The sequence below is a fragment of the Ursus americanus genome, chromosome 3 (genome assembly GCF_024610735.1).
Source record: "Ursus americanus isolate L20-20 chromosome 3, mUrsAme1.1.p, whole genome shotgun sequence".
NCBI classification, from domain to species: domain Eukaryota; kingdom Metazoa; phylum Chordata; class Mammalia; order Carnivora; family Ursidae; genus Ursus; species Ursus americanus.
Genome location: NC_142129.1, coordinates 50,421,825 through 50,441,535, shown reverse-complemented (window position 1 = coordinate 50,441,535; position 19,711 = coordinate 50,421,825). Strand labels below are relative to the sequence as shown.

Here is a 19,711-nt window from a genome sequence, read left to right as displayed (position 1 = left end):
GTTTAATAGAAAAATCTGGGAATGATGTTCATACGCTGCATTGGAAAGCTCTAATGAATTCTTGGGGTTCTCAAAGACCATGGACATGTTCAAAGCTGTCAGCATGTCCTGCAAAGGCCCTGATCTTTCATCTCTGGTTGACCTTGAGGTTCTGGAAAACAGGATGTGAAGGCTAAGGCAGAGTTGTAAACTGCCAGGGTGTTGGAGGTGTGCTCCAAAATACAGCCTCTCAGCAAAGGTTGGGAGACTTACTGGTTTCAGCCATTTTAAGGAAATGTCTGTCCAAATATTAGCTGACCACTAAGCTAAGCTGAACATGGAAAGAACACAAATTTCATAGAATTAGTCCAGGAAAGTCTTTAAGTAAACACCATCATCATTGTCAGTAAAACTCACAGTAACAATAAACTGGGTTGAGAGGGGGAAGTCTGATTTCCAAAGGTGGAAATTGTTATAACTTAAAATGTCCAGTTTTGAGAAAAAAAAAGAGATGTGTGAAGAAACAGGGAAGTATGGTCCATGTGCAAGAAAAAATAAGCAAACAATAAAAACTGTCTAAGAGCAAGCTTGGATGTTGGACTTAGTACACAAAGAGTTTGTATCATCTATTCTAAATATGTTCAGAGAACTATAGGAAACCATATCTAAAGAATTAAAGGAGGGATGCCTGGGTGCCTGAGCCAGTTAAGAGATATATATCATTTGCTCTGCCCTGGCTGCCTCAGCCTTACCAGTGCAGGGTCCTGTCTAAAGGTCATCATACTGAGGAAGTTCCCAAACTTTCTTTGGTGTTGAAGATAGAGTTGAAGGCTGCAAGAAGACCAAGGAGGGGGTGCCTGGATGGCTCAATTGGTTGAGCATCTGCCTCTTGATTTTGGCTCAGGTTGTGATCTCAGGGTTGTGAAAGCAAACCCTATGCCAGGCTCCGTGCTGGACATGGAGCCTGTTTAAGATTCTTTCTCTTCCTCTCCTTCTCCCCACTCCCTCTCTGGGAAAAGAAAAAAAAAAAAGTATGAGAACAGTCTCTTACCAAATAAAGAATATCAATAAAGAGAAATTAGAAGAAATAATCAAATAGAAATTAGAGAGCTGAAAAGTACAATAACTGGAATGAAAAATTCATTAGGCTCAAGCAGATTTGGATTGACAAAATTTGATCAGTGAATTTGAAGTTGGGTCAATTGAGATTATCTTGAATGAGGAACAGAAAGAAAAAAGAATGAAGAAAACCGAAAAGACTAAGGTTTGTGGGGACACCTTCAAGGATACCAAAGCCTAGAGGGAGTCTAGAGGGAGAGGTGAGAAAGGGGTAGAAAGAATATTTGAAGAAATAATGGCTGAAAAATCTCCAAACTTGATGAAAAACATGAATCTGCATATTTAAGAAGTTTAGAAAACTCCAAATAAGATAAACTTGAAGAGATCCAAAGATGTCATAATTACACTATTAAAAGAGCTAAAGAGGAATCTTCAAAGTAGCAAGACTGATGACTCATTGAGTACAAGGTATCCTGAGTAAGAGTAACAGTTGAGTTTTCATTAGAAATAATAAAGGCTAAAATTCAGTTGGATGACATATTCAACGTGCTGAAAAAAACCCCTCTCAACCAAAATTTTATATCTAGCAAAAATGAAGGCAATATTAAGCCATTGTAACATTAGGACATTCTTAGATACACAAAAACTGAGGGAATTTATTGCTAGAATACCTGCCCTACAAAAAACAATACAGACTGAAATGAAAGCACACTAGATAGTAACTTCAATCCACACACAAAAATAAAGACACTGGTAAAGGTAACTCTATAGATAAATATAGACAGCAGTATAAATATATTTTTATTTGTAACTCTTCTATCTGAGTGAAAAGAAAACTGCATAAAGCATTGATTATAAAACTGTATTAAGGGGCTTCTAATATGTAAGATACAATTTGTATGACAACTAGAGTACAAAAGAGAGGGGAGAAATGGAAGTATATTGTGGCAAAGTTTTTGTTTGCTATTGAACATTGAAATTGTTCATATTGAAATTAGGTTGGTATTAACCCAAAATAGATTGCTTTAAGTAAGATTTTAATTGTAATTAACAGGGAAATCATTAAGAAAATAAAAACTGTGGTAAAGGGGAAACAAGGGGATGGTATATTAGAAATATCTAACACTAAAGAAGACAGTAATGGGGATACAGAGAGACAGGAAAGATTATAAGACATAACTGAAAACAGAAAGCAAGATGAAAGATGTAAAATGCACCATAATCGATACATTAAATACAAATGTATTAAGATTTCCAAGCAAAAGGTAGATACTGAAAGAGTATATTTAAAAATATTAAATTATGTACTGTCTGTAAGAGACACAATTTAGAATCACTGTCAGAGCAGTGTTCACACCTTTCAGATCAGCATGAGGAAATGCCTTTCTGTTAACATTGGCAAAGCTGGCATTCAGACTGGGAGCACTTTCTGGGAACACCATTGCCTAGAATATGGAATCCAGCCAGGTGACATCATTCTTGACAATAAAAAGGATCAGTTGGAAAATATTAAAATGGAGAATATTAATGCCTTTCCATATCTTCTTTAGTGAGGCAAGAGCTGGGACATGCGTGCCCAGAGAACTCTTCCCAGACCTAGAACCAACTGTTAGAGATGGGATTCTTGCAGGGAAGTACAATTCACTCTTCCACCCAGAGCAGCTTCTTAGCATAAAGGAAGATGCTGCCAACAACCATGCCTGAGTTCACAACTCTGTGGGGTCAGAGATTATGAATCTTAAACTAGAGAGGATCCAAAAGCTGGCAGAACACTGCAGTGAATTTAAGGGATTTTTAATTTTCTGAAGCTTTGGAGAAAGTGTTGAATCAGGATTTATATCTCTTTTAATGGTGTGGCTTCTTCTTTTTTTTTTTTAAAGTAGGCTCAGTGTTCAGTGTGGAACCCAGTGTGGGGTTCGAATTTATGACTCTGAGATTAAGATCTGAGCTGAGATTAAGAGTCAGGCACGTAACCATCTAGTCACCCCAATAGTGTGGCCTTTGATTAGAATATAGCAGGAAGATTAAATTGGAGTTCTTTGTATATCCAGCCCTCAGGATCTCCACTGCTATAGTAGAGCCTTACAACGCTATCCTCACCATCCATGACCATCTATGACATGTGCCGTCATATACTAGATGTAGAACACCCCTTTTATTCCCACATAAATAGGCTGATAGGTCTTCCATTACTGTTTCCCTTTGGTTTGAAGGGCCCTTGAATGTAAACCTAGTAATTGAGTTCCAGACCACCATTATACCTTATCTGGGAATACATTTCCCCGTGACAACCTTTGCCCTCATCATCTCCGCTCTCAAAACCTACCATGAGTAGCTCTCTGACAGATATACCACTGCATTCTTAAGTTCTCTAACCAGCTAGTCAAGAGTGATTTTCGACTTGGCAATTTTATGGCTTACTGTTTACCATACAGAGGGAATGTTGTCCCTAAGGATGTGAATGCTGGAATTGCAGCCATCAAGTCAAGGAATTCTGTTCAGTTTGTAGGTTGGTTTCCAACTAGTTTCAACAACTATCCAGCCATGATGCCAGGAGGCAACGTGGCCAGAGTCCAGTGGGCTATCTGCTTGCTGAGCAACACCATGGCAATTGTGGAGGCCTGAGACCTACTGGACCACAATTTACTTAAAAAGGAAGTAAGATGTCAATCAATAATCTAACCTAACCTAACCTTAGTTTCTATGTAGTTAAGAAACTAGAAAGAGATGAGAAAAGTAAAGCCAAAACAAGAAGAAGGAAGGAAATAATGAAGATGTGAACAGAAAAAAAGAATAGAAAAACAATAAAGAAAATTTATGAGAACAAAAGTTGGGTCTTTGTAAACAACAAAATTGAGAAAACTTTGGCTAGATTGAAGAACACTCCAGTTATTAAAATCAGAAGTGAAAAACTTCACTACAGACCTTACATAATTAAAAAGGATTATAAGGGAATACTATTAACAACTGTATGCCAACAAATTAGATAACCTAGGTGAAATGAACAAATTCCTAGAAAGACACAAACCTGTGACATTGACACAAGAAGAAGCAGAAAAATTTCAGTAGATCAATAACGACAAAAGAGAATTAGTAATTAGAAAATTCTTACAGGGGCACCTGGGGGGCTTGGTCAGTTGTGTCCGACTCTTGATTTCGGCTCAGGTCATGATCTCAGGGTTGTGAGACCGAGCACTGCTTTGGGCTCTGTGCTCAGTAGGACATCTGCTTGAGATTCTCTCTCTCCCTCTGCTCTCTCTCTCTCCCTCTCAAAATGGATGAATGAATCTTAAAAAAAAAAAAAGAAAAGAAAAAAAAGTTCTTACAAAGGAAAGGTCGGGCTAAGATGACTTCATGGTGAATTGACCAAATGTTTAAAGAAGAGGTTTCAGTTTTTTCCTTGTAATTGATTTCTAGTTTCATTGCATTGTGGTTGGAAAGATGCTTGATACAATTTCAATTTTCTTGAATTTATTGAAGCTTGTTTTGTGACCTAAGGTGATCTATCTTGGAGAAGGTTTCATGTGCACTTGAAACAAATATGTACTCTCTTTTTGGATGGAATGTTCTGTATGTATCTGTTAGGTCCCTTTGGTCTAATGTGTTGTTCAAAGCCACTGTTTTCTTATTGATTTTCTGCGTGGGTGATCTATCCATTGATGTAAGTGGAGTGTTAAAATTTCCTACTAGTATTGTATTACCATCAGTTTCTCCCTTTATGTCTGTTAATATTTACTTTTGGGTATTTAGGTGCTTCTATGCTGGGTACATAGATCTTTACAATGTTATATTCTCTTACTGGATTGATCCCTTCATCAGTGTGTAACACCTGAAATCTCTTGCTACAGTCTTTGTTTTAAAGTCTATTTTGGGGGTGCCTGGGTGGCTCAGTCAGTTAAGCGTCTGACTCTTGATTTTGGCTTAGGTTACGATCTCACTGTCATGAGAACGAGCCCCACATGGGGCTCCATGCTCAGCATGGGGTCTGCTGGAGATTCTCTCTCCCTCTCTTTCTGCCCCTCCCCCACTTCACTCCTTCTCTGTCAAATAAATAAATCTTAAAGAAAAACCAAAGTCTATTTTGTCTGCTAAGTATTGCTATCCTGGCTTCTTTTTTTTCCTTTCCATTTGGATGAAATATGTTTTTCATCCTTTCATTTTCAGTCTGTCCTTAGGTCTGAAGTGAGATTCTTGCAGGCAGCATATAGATGGGTCTTGTTCTTTTTTAACCATTCTGCCACCCTGTGTCTTTTGATTAGAGCATTTAGATAATGTACATTTAAAGTAATTACAAATGGGTATGTACTTATCGCCATTTTGTTAATCGTTTTCTGGTTGTTTTGTAGGTCTTCCTTGTTCTTTTCTTCTCTTGCTCTCTTCCCCGAGGTTTGATGGCTTTCTTTAGTGTTATGGTTGGCTTTTTTACTCTTTATTTTTTACTTACGTGTTGTAGGTTTTGATTTGTGGTTACCATGAGGTTCATATATAACATCCTAAGTATACAGCAGTCTACATTAAGTTGATGTTTGTTTAAATTCAAATACATTCTAAAAGCAGTATATTTTTAATTTCCCTTCCACATTTTATGTATATATTGTCATATTTTACATCTTTTTATTTTGTGAATCCGTTAACTAATATTTTAGATGTAATTGTTTAGTACTTCTGTCTTTTAACCTTCACACTAACTTTATGATACTACCTTTACCATGTTTACTTTTACCCATTAAATTTTTTTCTTTTATAATTTTCTTCTAGTTATGCCCTTTTCTTTTTCACTTAAAAAATCCTCTTCAGTCCCAGTAGCTCAGTTGGCCTTTGACTTGCGGGATAAACATTAGTACTTTTCCTGCTTCATGGATTAAATGTTTGGTTGCCTGCTCTACTGCTGAGGTATCTCATGGAAGGTCCAGGAGAAACAAAACATGGGACGAATAAATATCAGATCCTTCTCTGTGCTCTTGGATACAAGGTATTGTAAAGAAAGCTTCAGGGTTCAAGCCTATTGTGCAATCTCCCCTACCCCCCGCCACCGGAATCAGGCACTCCAGGGGTGTCCCGTGTGTGGGCGCCGTGTGCCCTCCTGTTGTGTCTGAGCCGTGATTGTTTTTAGCCCAGCTGGCTTCAATGACCTGCTTTGCTTGTTATAGGTACACTGAGCATGGTTTGCTCCCTGTACTGTCGAATGGCCTGGCTGAAGCTGCTGCAGGTTCATTGGTCTGTGAGGCCAGCAGTCAGCATAGCCATCTGTAGTTAGCCTTTCTGCCATAGCTGCAGGCCCACAGAAGGACAGGGATTGCTCCCTGCACAGCCAGCTAAGAAGCCTGGCCGCAGGAACGGGGTACACTAATGTGTGTAGTTATCTCCTCTGCCTCCCCAGGGGAGGAGTCACTTTGGAGTAGCACTGGTCCTGGCTGAAGCTTCCTGCTGGGTGTGGTAGAGTAGGAGCCACTTTGGAGAGATGCTTGCTGAGGTGGGCGGGTTGGAGTGGGGCCACAGGAGAACAATGGGGCAGGGTATGAGGTGCCAGCAAGGTAGATGTAGAGTGTTGGCCTTGGCTCCTGCAAATGTCTGCCTATCTAGGCTTGGGGAGAGGAGGAGAAATGGTGCCCACTAGCACTTTCTGTCCTGTAGAAATCTGCAGGTGTTTGCCCCTCTGGCACACATTCTGATGTTAGTAAATTTCCTTTATGTATACTCCAGGTGCTGCTTTTGTGCTGTGTCTTGGGTTGAGTTATTTAGTATGCTGGCTATTAAAGGCAGGAACTTGGTTTCCTATTGCCCTCCATCAGTCCTGGAGTCAGGCCCACTGATTTTTAAATCTCACAGAGTTAAGCCCTGCCAGCTTTCAAAGCCAGACATTATGAGGACTCGTCTTCTCAGTGCAGTTCTCCAATGCTGGGGATGCCTAGTATGGGGTCTGATCCTCTTGCTTCTCTTTGCTTGTGTTGTCCCTCCTATTTGTGGTTGGTCACTCTGGGGGTCTGGTCCCCAACAGCATCTCTGCCCCTCCTGCCCTTTTTAATGTGGCATTTTCTCTGCGACGAGCTATGAAAGGTCTGTTCTGCCAGTCTTCAAGTCATTTTCAGAGTTAGTTGCATAGAGGTAGCTGTTACCTTGGTGTGTCTTTGGGACAAGGTAAGCTTAGGATCCTTCTCCTTTGCCATTTTCCCTCTTTCCAAATCTAGCAACATTTCAAAAGGATTATTTATACCCATGAACAACTGAGATTTATCTCAAGAACACAAGGCAGGTTTAATGTTTGAAAATCAATCAATATAATATACTGTTAACAAAATAAAGGCAAAACTCAATGATCACGTAAATAAATACAGAAAAAGCATTTGACAAAATCCAGCAACCTTCATGATAAAAACACTCTACAAATTAACAATAGTAAGGAACATCCTCAACGTGATAAATAATATTTATAAATAACCTACAGTTAACATTGTACTTAATGGTAAAACACTATGGATGCTTTCCAGTAACAAGACAAGAGATGTCCACTCCTGCTACTACTATTCAACATTGGACTGTTTTGTTCTAGCCAGGGCAATTAGACAAGAAAAAGATATAAAAGGGGGACCCCTGGGTGGTTCAGTCGGTGAAGCATCTGCCTTTGGCTCTTGTCATGACCCCAGCGTCCTGGGATCGAGTCCCATATCGGGCTCTTTGCTCAGAGAGGAGCCTGCTTCTCCCTCTGCCTGCTGCTTCCCCTGCTTGTGCTCTCTCTCTCTCTCTCTGACAAATAAATAAAATCTTAAAAAAAGAAAAAGAAAAAGATATAAAAGGCATACGGATTGAAAAGGAAGATGTAAAACTGTTCCTATTTGCGATGACATGATCTTATATATAGATAATCTTAAAAATGGACTTAGATTTATCTTTTAAAAATCATAAATGATAATCTAAGTCCATTAAAAAACTTTTAGAACTAATAAGTTCGTCATGGTTACAGGTACAAGATCATTACACAAAAATAAATTGCATTTCTATATCCTAGAAATTTCTATAACTGAAAGTGAAATTAAACAATTCCATTTACAATAACATCAGAAAGAATAAAATAATTAGGAATAAATTTAACAAAAGAAGTGTAAGACTTGTACACTAAAACTACAAAATATTGGTGAAAGAAAGTAAACACCAAAATAAAGTCAAAGTAAAGTTAATGGATTGGAAAACAATATTGGCAAGTTGGTAATACTTCCCAATCATCTGAAGAGTCTGTTTTTACAGAAATTGACAAGCTGATCCTTAAATTCATATGGAAATGAAATGGACCCAGAATAACCAAAACAAAGAGAAATCCAATTTTTCTAGGAACACACTCCTAATTTCAAAACTTACTATAAAGCAATAGTAATCAAGATGGTGTGGGTGCTGGCATAAGGTTAGACATATAGATCCATGGACTAGGATTGAGAGTTTTTATCATAAATTTCATAGTGGTCAGCTGATTTTTGACAAGTGTATCAGGACAATTCACTAAAGAAAGAAGTCTTCTCAACAAATGATGTTGAGACAACTGGATATGTAAAAGAATGAAGTTGCACCTGTATCTCATACAACATGCAAAAATGAACTCAAAATGGTTCACAGACCTAATGTAAAGCTATAAAACTTTAAAACTATAAAACTCTTGGAAGAAAACATAGGTGTAAATCTCTGTGACCTTGGGTTAGACAAAGTTTTCTGAAATAGGATGCCAAAAGCACAAGTAAGAGAAGAAACATTAGATATATTAGAATTTATTAAATTACAAATTTTTATGCTTCAAAGGACACTATTAAGAAAGTAAAAAGACAGCCCACAGAATGGGGTTCCTATATTTGCTAGAGGACTTGTATTTAGTATAAAGAACTCTTGTAACTCAATAATAAAAAAAACTGATTTAAAAATGGGCAACGGGTCTGAACAGACATTTCTCCAAAGAAGATATGCGAATGGCCAATAAGCACATGAGAAAATAATCAATATCATTAGTCATTAGAGAAATGCAAGTCAAGCTATAATGAGATACTACTTCATACCCACTAGGATGGCTAGAATTGAAAATCAGATGACAACTTTTGGGGAGGACTGGTAGAAGCTGGTAATGCTGGTGGAAATGTATAATGGCACAGCTGCTTTGAGAAACAGTTTCACAATTCCTCTAAATGTTACACATGGAGTTACTTTACAGCCTGGTGAGTTAACTCTAGCTAATTACCCATAGTCATGAAAACTTGCATTCACACAAAAGCCTCATACACGAATATTCATGGCAGCATATTTATAATAGCCAAAAAGTGGAAACAATCCAAGTATCAATCTACTGATGAAAAGATAAACATAATGTTGTGTATCCATACGATGGAATATTACTTGGCCATAAAAAGGAATGAAATACTAACACGCCACAACATGGATGAACCTTAAAAACATTACGCTAAGTGTAATGTCAGAAGTCAGTCGCAAAAGACTGCATACTGTATGATCTGAACATTTCATTTCTGGGTATTATGGAATATCCAGAATAGGTAAATTTATCAAGACAGAAAGTAGATTAGGGATTGCCTGGGAATGGGGAGTAGTAGGGAGAGGGTGTGACTGCTGATGGGTGTGGGTATCCTTTTTGGTGTGATGGAAATGTTCTCTAATTAGATAGTGGTGATGGTTTCACAACTCTGGATATATGAAAAGCACTGAATTATTTGCTTTTTTAAACAGGTGGATTTTGTAGTGTGTGAATTATACCTTAAAAAACTATCCTATAAGAAAAAAATGCATGTATGTGCTCATGCAGAATGTATTTGAGTGTCTCCTGATTGTCAAGCATCTTAATACTATCCCACGTGCGTGACTCACCTAAAATCTTTCTCCTGGTTTTGTAATTTTGATCCTAAATCTGCATGGCAATCATCTGGTTATCTTTTTAAAAAATGAAAGTTTCCCAGTGTCTGTACCCAGAGATTCTGCCTCAGTGTATCAGAGATGGGACTGAAGAATCTCTCTTTATCACAAGTTCCCCTTAAGTATCTCTGATGCATCTTTGTGGGAGGACCACATTTAAAAACCGTGCTCTGGGAGAATGAAGTCTCAGTTTTACCAGCCACATTTTTATTTATTTCCTTCTCATCTTCTTAAAGGGAATTTTACTTTCTGAATTGAATGTGAATAGATTAAAATGAAAACATTTTATTTTATTTTTTTTCATGTTTCTCACTGCCTTTGATCAGGTCTTCCCTCAAAATTAGCTGCCCATAATGATTTGACATTTATGGAGTAAACCATGCAGCAGCAGGCTTCTTTTCTTCTGTGGTGGGTTTTTTTTTGTTTGTTTTTTGTTTTTTTTTCTTGCAGGCTTCTTCTCAGCTGCTGGTTTCTTGGTAGCTGCAGCCTTTTTTCCCACCAAATGTTTCTTCTGCTTCTGAATGTGAACAACCTTCTTTCCTTTCTTCGCTCCCACAGCTTCTTGCCTGGATCCCCCTTCTCTTCTGATTTGTCTTGTAAGGCTGCCGCTCTCTGATCCGTCTGGAACTTGTGATTCTTGGCCTGGCAAAGAATGGTGTTCCAGTGCATGGTCTTTGCATGTGGGTTTAGCTTCAACATGATTGTCAGGTTTTTCAGCAGATTCTTCTTTAAGACTCCGCGATGACTCTTCTTGCACGGGGTTCAGAGGGCTCTTTGGATCTCTGGGCTTTTCAAAGTTCTACTAAGGTCTGTATTAAACATCTTCTGCATGGGAAGGTTGTAGGATACTCTTGAGGGAGGCAACCTCAAGAGTATGGCCGAGTGCCATACGGATCATCTAACTTGAGGAAAGCTCTTTCAGTCCAAACTCAGAAAAGTCCCACATGCCCACCAGGAGCAAGTTTCAAAATGTCTGACTTTCTTACATTAAGTAGATTAATTCCAGGGATGTTTCTGAAGGCCTTGGTGATACCATTGCCCTCATTATAGATGATGCAGGGTCCTCTTTGCTGAGTATGATTGTTTCTCATTTTGCCTTTCCCAGCTCTCATTTGCAGAGAGGCATAGACCTTTTTGATATTATTCCAGGCTTTATGTTCGTTCGTTCCTTCTTTCCTTCTTTCCTTCTTTCCTTCTTTCCTTCTTTCCTTCTTTCCTTCCTTCCTTCCTTCCTTCCTTCCTTCCTTCCTTCCTTCCTTCCCTCCCTCCCTCCCTCCCTCCCTCCCTCCCTCCTCTCCCCTCCTCCCCTTTCCTCCTCTCCACTCCCTTCCGCTCCCTTCTCCTTCCCTCCCCCTCCTTCTCTCTCTTCCTTCCTTCTTTCCCTTCTTTTTTCTCTTTCTCTCTTTTCCTTCCTTCCTCTCTTCCTTCCTTTTCCTTTTCCTTTTCCTTTTCCTTTTCCTTTTCCTTTTCCTTTTCCTTTCCCTTTCCCTTTCCCTTTCCCTTTCCCTTTCCCTTTCCCTTTCCCTTTCCCTTTTCCTTTTCCTTTTCCTTTTCCTTTTCCTTTTCCTTTTCCTTTCCTTTCCTTTCCTTTCCTTTCCTTTCCTTTCCTTTCCTTTCCTTTCCTTTCCTTCTCTCTTTCATGGTTTAACAAAAGTTTATTTCTCATTCCTATAAAGTCCATCACAGGACTATGGGATTCTGCAGAACAACTGCTCGCCATGTAGGGGGCTCAGCATTCCCAACTACTTTGAGTTTCTGGCCCCTTTTTCTGTATGGGCTTCTATGACTGAGGCAGAAAAATCACTAGAGTCTTGCACCAACAAATAAAGGCTTCAGCCCAGCAGGTTTTCAGTTTCTTAAGAAGCAAAATAGCCTCCTTGGTCATCGTCGTCGTCTTTGTTTTCTTCTTCTCCTTCTCCTTCTCCTTCTTCTTCTCCTTCTCCTTCTCCTTCTCCTTCTCCTTCTTCTTCTTCTTCTTCTTCTTCTTCTTCTTCTTCTTCTTCTTCTTCTTCTTCTTCTTCTTCTTCTTCTTCTTCTTTTCTTTTTAAGATTTATTTTAGAGAGAGAGAGCAAGCACACACATGTGCGGGGAGGGGAAGGGGCAGAGGGAGAGAGAGAATCTCATGCAGACTCCCGATTGAGCATGGAGCGCGATATGGGGCCCAATCCCACAACCCTGACATCATGAGCTGAGCTGAAATCAAGAGTTGGACGCTCAACCAATGAACCACCCAGGAACCCCCTCCTTGGTCTTCTTGTAGCCTTCAACTCTATCTTCAACCACCAAAGAAAGGTTGGGAACATCCTCAGTATGATGACATTTATTTATTTATTTATTTATTTATTTATTTATTTATTTTTTAATAATATTTTTTATTATATTATGTTAGTCACCAGACAGTACCAGATAATGCTGGTACATGTACAACAGTACATCCCTGGTTTTTGATATAAAGTTCGATGATTCATTAGTTGTGTATAACACCCAGTGCACCACGCAATACGTGCCCTCCTTACTACCCATCACCGGTCTATCCCATTCCCCCACCCCCCTCCCCTCTGAAGTCCTCAGTTTGTTTCTCATAGTCCATAGTCTCTCATGCTTCATTCCCCCTTCTGATTGCCCCCTTTTCTTTATCCCTTTCTTCTCCTACCGATCTTCCTAGTTCTTATGTTCCATAGATGAGAGAAACCATATGATAATTGTCTTTCTCTGCTTGACTTATTTCACTTAGCATTATCTCCTCCAGTGCCGTCCATGGTGCAGCAAATGTTGAGAACTCGTTGTTTTTGATCACTGAGTAATATTCCATTGTATATATGGACCACATCTTCTTAATCCAGTCATCTGTAGAAGGGCATCTCGGCTGCTTCCACGATTTAGCTATTGTGGAAAATGCTGCTATGAACATTGGGGTGCATATGGCCCTTCTCTTCACTATGTCTGTATCTTTGGGGTAAATACCCAGTAGTGCAATGGCCGGGTCATAGGGTAGCTCAATTTTTAACTTTTTAAGAGACCTCCACACTGTTTTCCAGAGTGGCTATACCAACTTGCATTTCCACCAACAATGTAGGAGGGATCCCCTTTCTCCACATCCTCTCCAACAATTGTTGTTTCTTGCCTTGTCAATTTTTGCCATTCTAATTGGTGTAAGGTGGTATCTTAGTGTGGTTTTGATTTGAATTTCCCTGATGGCTAATGATTTTGAACATTTTTTCATGTGTCTGTTAGTCATTTGTATGTCATCACTGGAAAAGTGTCTGTTCATATCTTCTGCCCATTTTATGATTTGTTTATTTGTTTCTCGCGTGTTGAGTTTGAGAAGTTCTTTGTAGATCTTGGATACCAGTCTTTTATCTGTAGTATCATTTGCAAATATATTCTCTCATTCCGTGGGCTGCCTCTTAGTTTTTTTGACTGTTTCCTTGGCTGTGCAGAAGCTTTTTATCTTGATGAAGTCCCACAAGTTCATTTTATCTTTTGTTTCTCTTGCCTTTGGAGATGTGTCATGAAAAAGGTTGCTGTGGCCAGTATCAAAGAGGTTGCTACCTATGCTCTCCTCTAGGATTTTGATGGATTCCTGTCTCACATCGAGGTCTTTCATCCATTTGGAGTTTATCTTTGTGTATGGTGTGAGAGAGTGGTCAAGTTTCATTCTTTTGCATGTAGCTGTCCAATTTTCCCAGCACCGTTTATTGAAGAGACTGTCTTTTTTCCACTGGATGTTTTTTCCTGCTTTGTCAAAGATTAATTGCCCAAAGAGCCGAAGGTCCATTTCTGGGTTCTCTATTCTGTTCCATTGGTCTATGTGTCTGTTTTTGTGCCAGTACCATGCTGTCTTTGTGATCACAGCTTTGTAGCACAGCTTAAAATCTGGCAACGTGATGCCCCCAGCTTTGTTTTTCCTTTCGACAATTCCTTGGCGATTCGGGGCCTTTTCTGGTTGCACACAAATTTAAGGGCTGTTTGTTCCAGTTCTTTGAAAAATGTCATCGGTATTTTGATCGGGATAGCATTGAAAGTGTAGATTGCTCTGGGTAGCATGGACATTTTAACTATGTTAATTCTTCCGATCCATGAGCATGGAATATTTTTCCATCGTTTTGTATCTTCTTCAATGTCTTTCAAGAGTGATTTGTAGTTTCTAGAATATAGATCCTTTACGTCTCTGGTTAAGTTAATTCCAAGATAATGTATGATTTTTGGTGCTATTGTAAATGGGATGGATTCCCTAATTTCTCTTTCTTCAGTCTCATTGTTCATGTATAGAAATGCAACTGATTTCTGAGCATTGATTTTGTATCCCGCCACATTACTGAATTCATGCTCTATAACTTCTAATAGTTTGGGAGTGGATTCTTTTGGGTTTCCCATATAGAGTATCATGTCATCTGCGAAGAGAGATGGTTTGACTTCTTCTTTGCCGATTTGGATACATTTTATCCCTTTTTGTTGTCTGATTGCTGTTGCAAGGACTTCTAGTACTATGTTGAATAATAATGGCGAGAGTGGGCATCCTTGTCATGCTCCCGATCTTACGGGAAAGGCTTCCAGCTTTTCCCCATTGAGAACGATATTTGCTGTCGGCTTTTCATAGATGGTTTTTATGAGATTGAAGAATGTACCCTCTATCCCTACACTCTGAAGGGTTTTAAACAGGAAAGGATGCTGTATTTTGTCAAATGCTTTTTCCGCATGAGTTGAGAGGATCATATGGTTCTTGACTCTTTTCTTGTTGATATGATCTATCACACTGATCGATTTGTGAACGTTGAACCACCCTTGCATCCCGGGGATGAATCCCACTTGGTTGTGATGGATAATCCTTTTAATATACTGTGGATCCTATTAGCTAGGATCTTGTTGAGAGTTTTGGCATCCATATTCATCAGGGATATCAGTCTGTAATTCTCCTTTTTGATGGGGTCTTTGCCTGGTTGGGGATCAAGGTAATATTGGCCTCATAGAATGAGTTTGGTAGCTTTCCTTCTGTTTCTATTTTTTGAAATAGCTTTAGGAGAATAGGTATTATTTCTTCTTTGAATGTTTGATAGAATTCCCCGGGAAATCCATCAGGCCCTGGCGTTTTGTTTTTTGGAAGGTTTTTAATCACTGTTTCAATCTCTTCATAATTAATTGGTCTGTTTAAAAAATAAATTTCTTCCTGTTTCAGTCTTGGTAGTTTATAGGTTTCCAGGAAGGCCTCCATTCTTCCAGATTGCTTAATTTATTGGCATAAAGCTGTTGATAAAAGTTTCTAATAATCCTTCCAATTTCATTGTTGTTGGTTGTGACCTCTCCCTTTTCATTCATAATTTTATTAATTTGGGTCCTTTCTCTATTCTTTTGGATAAGTCTTGACAGTGGTTTGTCAATTTTATTAATTCTTTCAAAGAACCAGCTTCTAGTTATGTTGATCTGCTCTGCTGTGCTCCTGGTTTCTAATTCTTTGATCTCTGCTCTAATCTTGATCAGCTGCTTTCTCGTGTGTGGATTAGGCCTGTTCCTCTATTGCTGTTCCAGCTTCTTGAGGTGAGAATATAAAAACTGCATTTTAGATTTTTCTCTTCTTTTGAGTGAGGCTTGGATGGCTATGTATTTTCCCCTTAGGACTGCCTTTGCAGTGTCCCATAGGTTTTGGACCATTGTGTTTTCATTCTCGTTGGTCTCCATAAATTGTTTAAATTGATTTTTGATTTCCTGGTTTATCGAATCATTTTTGAGCAGGATGGCTCTTCGTCTCCAAGTGATTGAGTTTCTTCCAAATTTTTCCTTGTGGTTGAGTTCCAATTTCAAAGCTTTGTGGTCTGAGAATATGCAGGGAATAATTTCAGTCTTTTGGTATCGGTTGAGACCTGTTTTGTGACCCAGAACATGTTCTATTCTTGAGAATGTTGCATGGGCATTAGAATAGAATGAGTATTCTTTTGTTCTAGGGTGTAGTGTTCTATATATATCTATGAGGTCCAACTCGTCGAGTATGGCATTCAAAGCCTTTGATTCTTTGTTGATTTCCTGCTTAGGTGATCTATCTATTGCTGATAGTGGAGTATTGAGGTCCCCTACTATTAACGTATTTTTATCTATATGTCTCTTTATTCTGGTTAAGAGTTGGCTTGTGTATCTTGCTGCTCCCCTGTTGGGGGCATATATATTTATAATTGTCATATCCACTTGTTGGATACATCCTTTAAGATAAATATAGTGCCCTTCTGTATCTCTAACTATAGTCTTTAGTTTAAAATGCATTCTGTCTGATATGAGAATTGCTACCCCAGCTTTCTTTTGAGGTCCATTGGTGTGAAATATGGTATTCCATCCCTTTACTTTCAGTCTGGGTGTATCTTTAGGTTCAAAATGAGTCTCTTGTAGACAGCAAATGGATGGGTCATGTCTTTTTATCCAATCTGCAACCCTGTGTCATTATGGGAGCATTTAGGCCATTTACATTGAGACTGATTATTGAGAGATAGGATTTTAATGATGCCATGTTGCCTGTGAAGTCTTTTGTTTCTATAGATTGTGACTTTCTGTTCTGTATCACTCTTGTGGCCTTTTTACTTTTATGGAACCCCCGTTAATATCTCCTGTAGGGCTGGTTTCGTGGTTACGAATTGGTCAATGATTGGCGATTCTGGAAGGTCTTTATCTCTCCATCAATTCTGAATGACAGCCTTGCTGGATAAAGGATCCTTGGCTGCATGTTTTTCTCTGAAAGAGCTTTAAAAATGCCCCAACCCTTTCTCTCATTCCAGGTCTGTGTAGACAGGTCTGACGTAATTCTGATACCTTTGCCTTGGTACGTGAGAGATTTCTTTGCCCTGGCCGCTTTCAATACTGTATCCTTGGATCTAATATTTGCGAATTGCACTATGACGTGACGTGGCGTAGGTTTGTCGTGGTTGAGCTTGGGAGGGGTCCTCTCTGCCTCTTGGACATGAATGTTTGTTTCCCTCGCTAGATTAGGGAAGTTTTCAGCTACAATGTGTTCAAATATCTCTTCTAGACCTCTGTTTTTCTCCACACCCTCGGGGATGCTGATGATTCTGACATTGGATCGTTTCATTGAGTCAGTAATCTCCCGTAACCTACATTCTTGAGATTGGATTTTTTGAGCCAAGTTTCTATTTTAGCTTTCTCTTCTACTAACCCATCCTCCAATTCGCCGATTCATTCTTCTGCCTCATACACCCTGGCCGTCAGAGCATCTAGTTTTGACTGCATTTGATTCATAGAATTTTTAATTTCTGCCAGATTCGCTCTCATCTCCGCCCTTAGAGATTCCATATTCTCGTTAATATTTTCATTAATATTTTTTTCAATTCTACACATCATCTTGACCATTGTTACTCTGAATTCCATTTCTGATAATTTGGTTATATCCATATCCATCAGTTCTGTGGCAGAGGCCACAGACTCATTGTCTTTTCTTTGCTGGGGGGGATTTCTCTTTCTTGTCATTCTGATGAGCAGAGGTTGCGGGGTTGTCCAGAGCCCAAATTATTGACCAGGACCCAGGCAGTGTGCACTTGTTTTATAGCGACCTTAGGGATGTGGGCTTCTTGATTTTTCAGCCTGCCTTCTGGGGGAGGGGCCTGCCGCGTCCATACTCAGGCAACCATGTTTGGGTAGAGTCTCCATGTCCCCTGCGAGGGGGGATGGGTATGGGCACACTGTGCGCCAGTATTTCCAGGCTTTTGTTTTCTGGCAGCTTTCCCTGGCGGTTTGCTGTGCCTCTTCTGAGAGTCAGAGCAGCAGTGGCCGAATCTCAGCCTCTGTCTCAGAACAGAGGGATCGCAGACAGTTCTCCACTGGGCGCCTCTGGCCACTTTAACTCTGTTTCTGTTGGTGCTGCTCAACGCTGCTGCATCCCGGGATGTGCGCCCCACACCTGGCATCCCAGCCCTCACTTCCAGGGCCGGCCGTCTCTGTCCTCTGTGTTTCTAACACCGGCAGCTGCCCCTGCATGCTCTGGAGCTCCGTTTCAGTGTTGTTTGTGCACTCTGGAGCTCTGGTTTTCAGACTGGTCACGCGCGTTCCCGGGCTCACGGTCTCAGTCTGCTCTCTTGCGGGTGCTGGTCCACGAGTCTGCCCGCTCCCCAGTGCAGGTGGCTACAGCTTCCCAGTGCCCGAACGTGGCGGCTCACTCCCTCTTCTGTTTATCTTCCGATATCTGTGTGTGGTTTCACAGCTCCCCGCTTTGTACCTCAATACTCATCTCTGGAGATGTTCATTTGTAGAGATCCAGATGTATCTTCCTGTGTCTCAGGCTGATTCCGTGGATGTTCAGGATGGTCTGGTACCTATCCAGCTCGACTCAGGGGACCAGTTGAAAAAGGGGACCCCTACTCCTCTGCCATCCTAACTGCCCTCAGTATGATGACTTTTAGACATGACCTGTGTTGGTAAGGCTGAGGCAGCCAGGGCAGAGCAGATGATATATAGCTTGAGTTGTGTTCATTCTGCAGTGCTAATGGCTCCAGGTTTTGGTTGGTGCAAATGTGCAGCCCCCCACGACACATATTTCCAAAAGCACCCTGGCCAGAACAGTGAGTCCTACCACCTCGAACTCTGGGACTTCAAGCCATGGATCTGCCAGTACCCCAAGACTCAGTACTGGTTTGATGACTGGCTTATTCACTGACAGCATAGGGCTGTGTGTTTTTTTTTGCACAAGTTGGTGAACAAAGTTCACAGTATCAGGTCAAATGGGAGCCTTGAACCCAGCAGGAAAAGTAGTATTTTTGCCAGATGGCTCCCCCTTTTTGGAGTACACTGACATCAATGGACGAGCATATGCCCTGGGCAGGGGGTGGGTGGGGGGTGGGGGGTGGGGACCCAGGCATGAGAGGACCATGCTCCTTTCAGTCCTGTGGCTCCTTTGGGGAAAAAAGAAAACAAAAATGTTTTAAAATATTTATTATATTTATGAAGAAATAGTCTATTTCTTAGTTCTGAGTGGATTGAAGAAATCACAAAAGATGAGACTGACAGATTAGAAAATATAAAAATAAACATAATGAAATGGTAAAGGATGGTAGCTGATGAGAAAAACTTGCCTGAGTTTAGGAGATAGTGGGTTACTAGTTACAACACATAAAGCGATAATTCAAATTTATAAGAAAATTATTAAGATTCCAGTAGATGAATACAGAAATAAATATGTTAAAAATTTTCAAAAATAAAAGAAGTGCAAATTAACCTCTGAATTATATTTTTATGCTTAGTAAAGCAGCAAAATATTAAAATGGCCAGGTTCCATGGTTGTGGTTAAATTGGTGTCAGTTTTCATTTATGAAAGCAGTGTGAAGTTGGTATAAAGTAGTTTGATAATGTGTCATGAGCCATAAAAATGATTATCTTCTTTGATCCCAGTGATATCAGTCTTAAAAAACTTGTCTTTGAAACATGTTTTAACAGAAACAAAAATAGGCATTTTTAGATGTTAAATTGGAAATTGAATAAATGTGGAACAAATAAACCCTTGTTTTGCCCCAAAGTTTTTATTTATTTGAGAGAGAGAGAGAAGAAGAAAGCATGAGAGAGAGGGGGATGGTCAGAAGGAGAAGCAGGCTCCCCACTGAGCAGGGAGCCCAATGTGGGACTCAATCCCAGGACTCCGAGATCATGACCTGAGCCAAAGGCGGACTCTTAACCAACTGAGCCACCCAGGCGTCCCAACAAGTGAATCCTTTAATAATTCATTGTATGTCAATATCATAGACTGTTACAAAAGGATGAATTGTGAAGACATACATTATGTAGGTAGGA

At 39.9% G+C, this 19,711-nt stretch overlaps 2 pseudogenes; one reads left to right on the top strand and one right to left on the bottom strand.

Annotated features, from left to right (window-relative positions):
* Positions 1-999: 999 nt before the first annotated feature.
* On the top strand, positions 1,000-4,171 carry LOC123789582 (tubulin alpha chain-like 3; annotated as a pseudogene).
* A 6,130-nt stretch (positions 4,172-10,301) lies between these two features.
* LOC123788677 (large ribosomal subunit protein uL4-like) lies at positions 10,302-18,797 on the bottom strand (annotated as a pseudogene).
* Between the last annotated feature and the right edge of the window lie 914 nt (positions 18,798-19,711).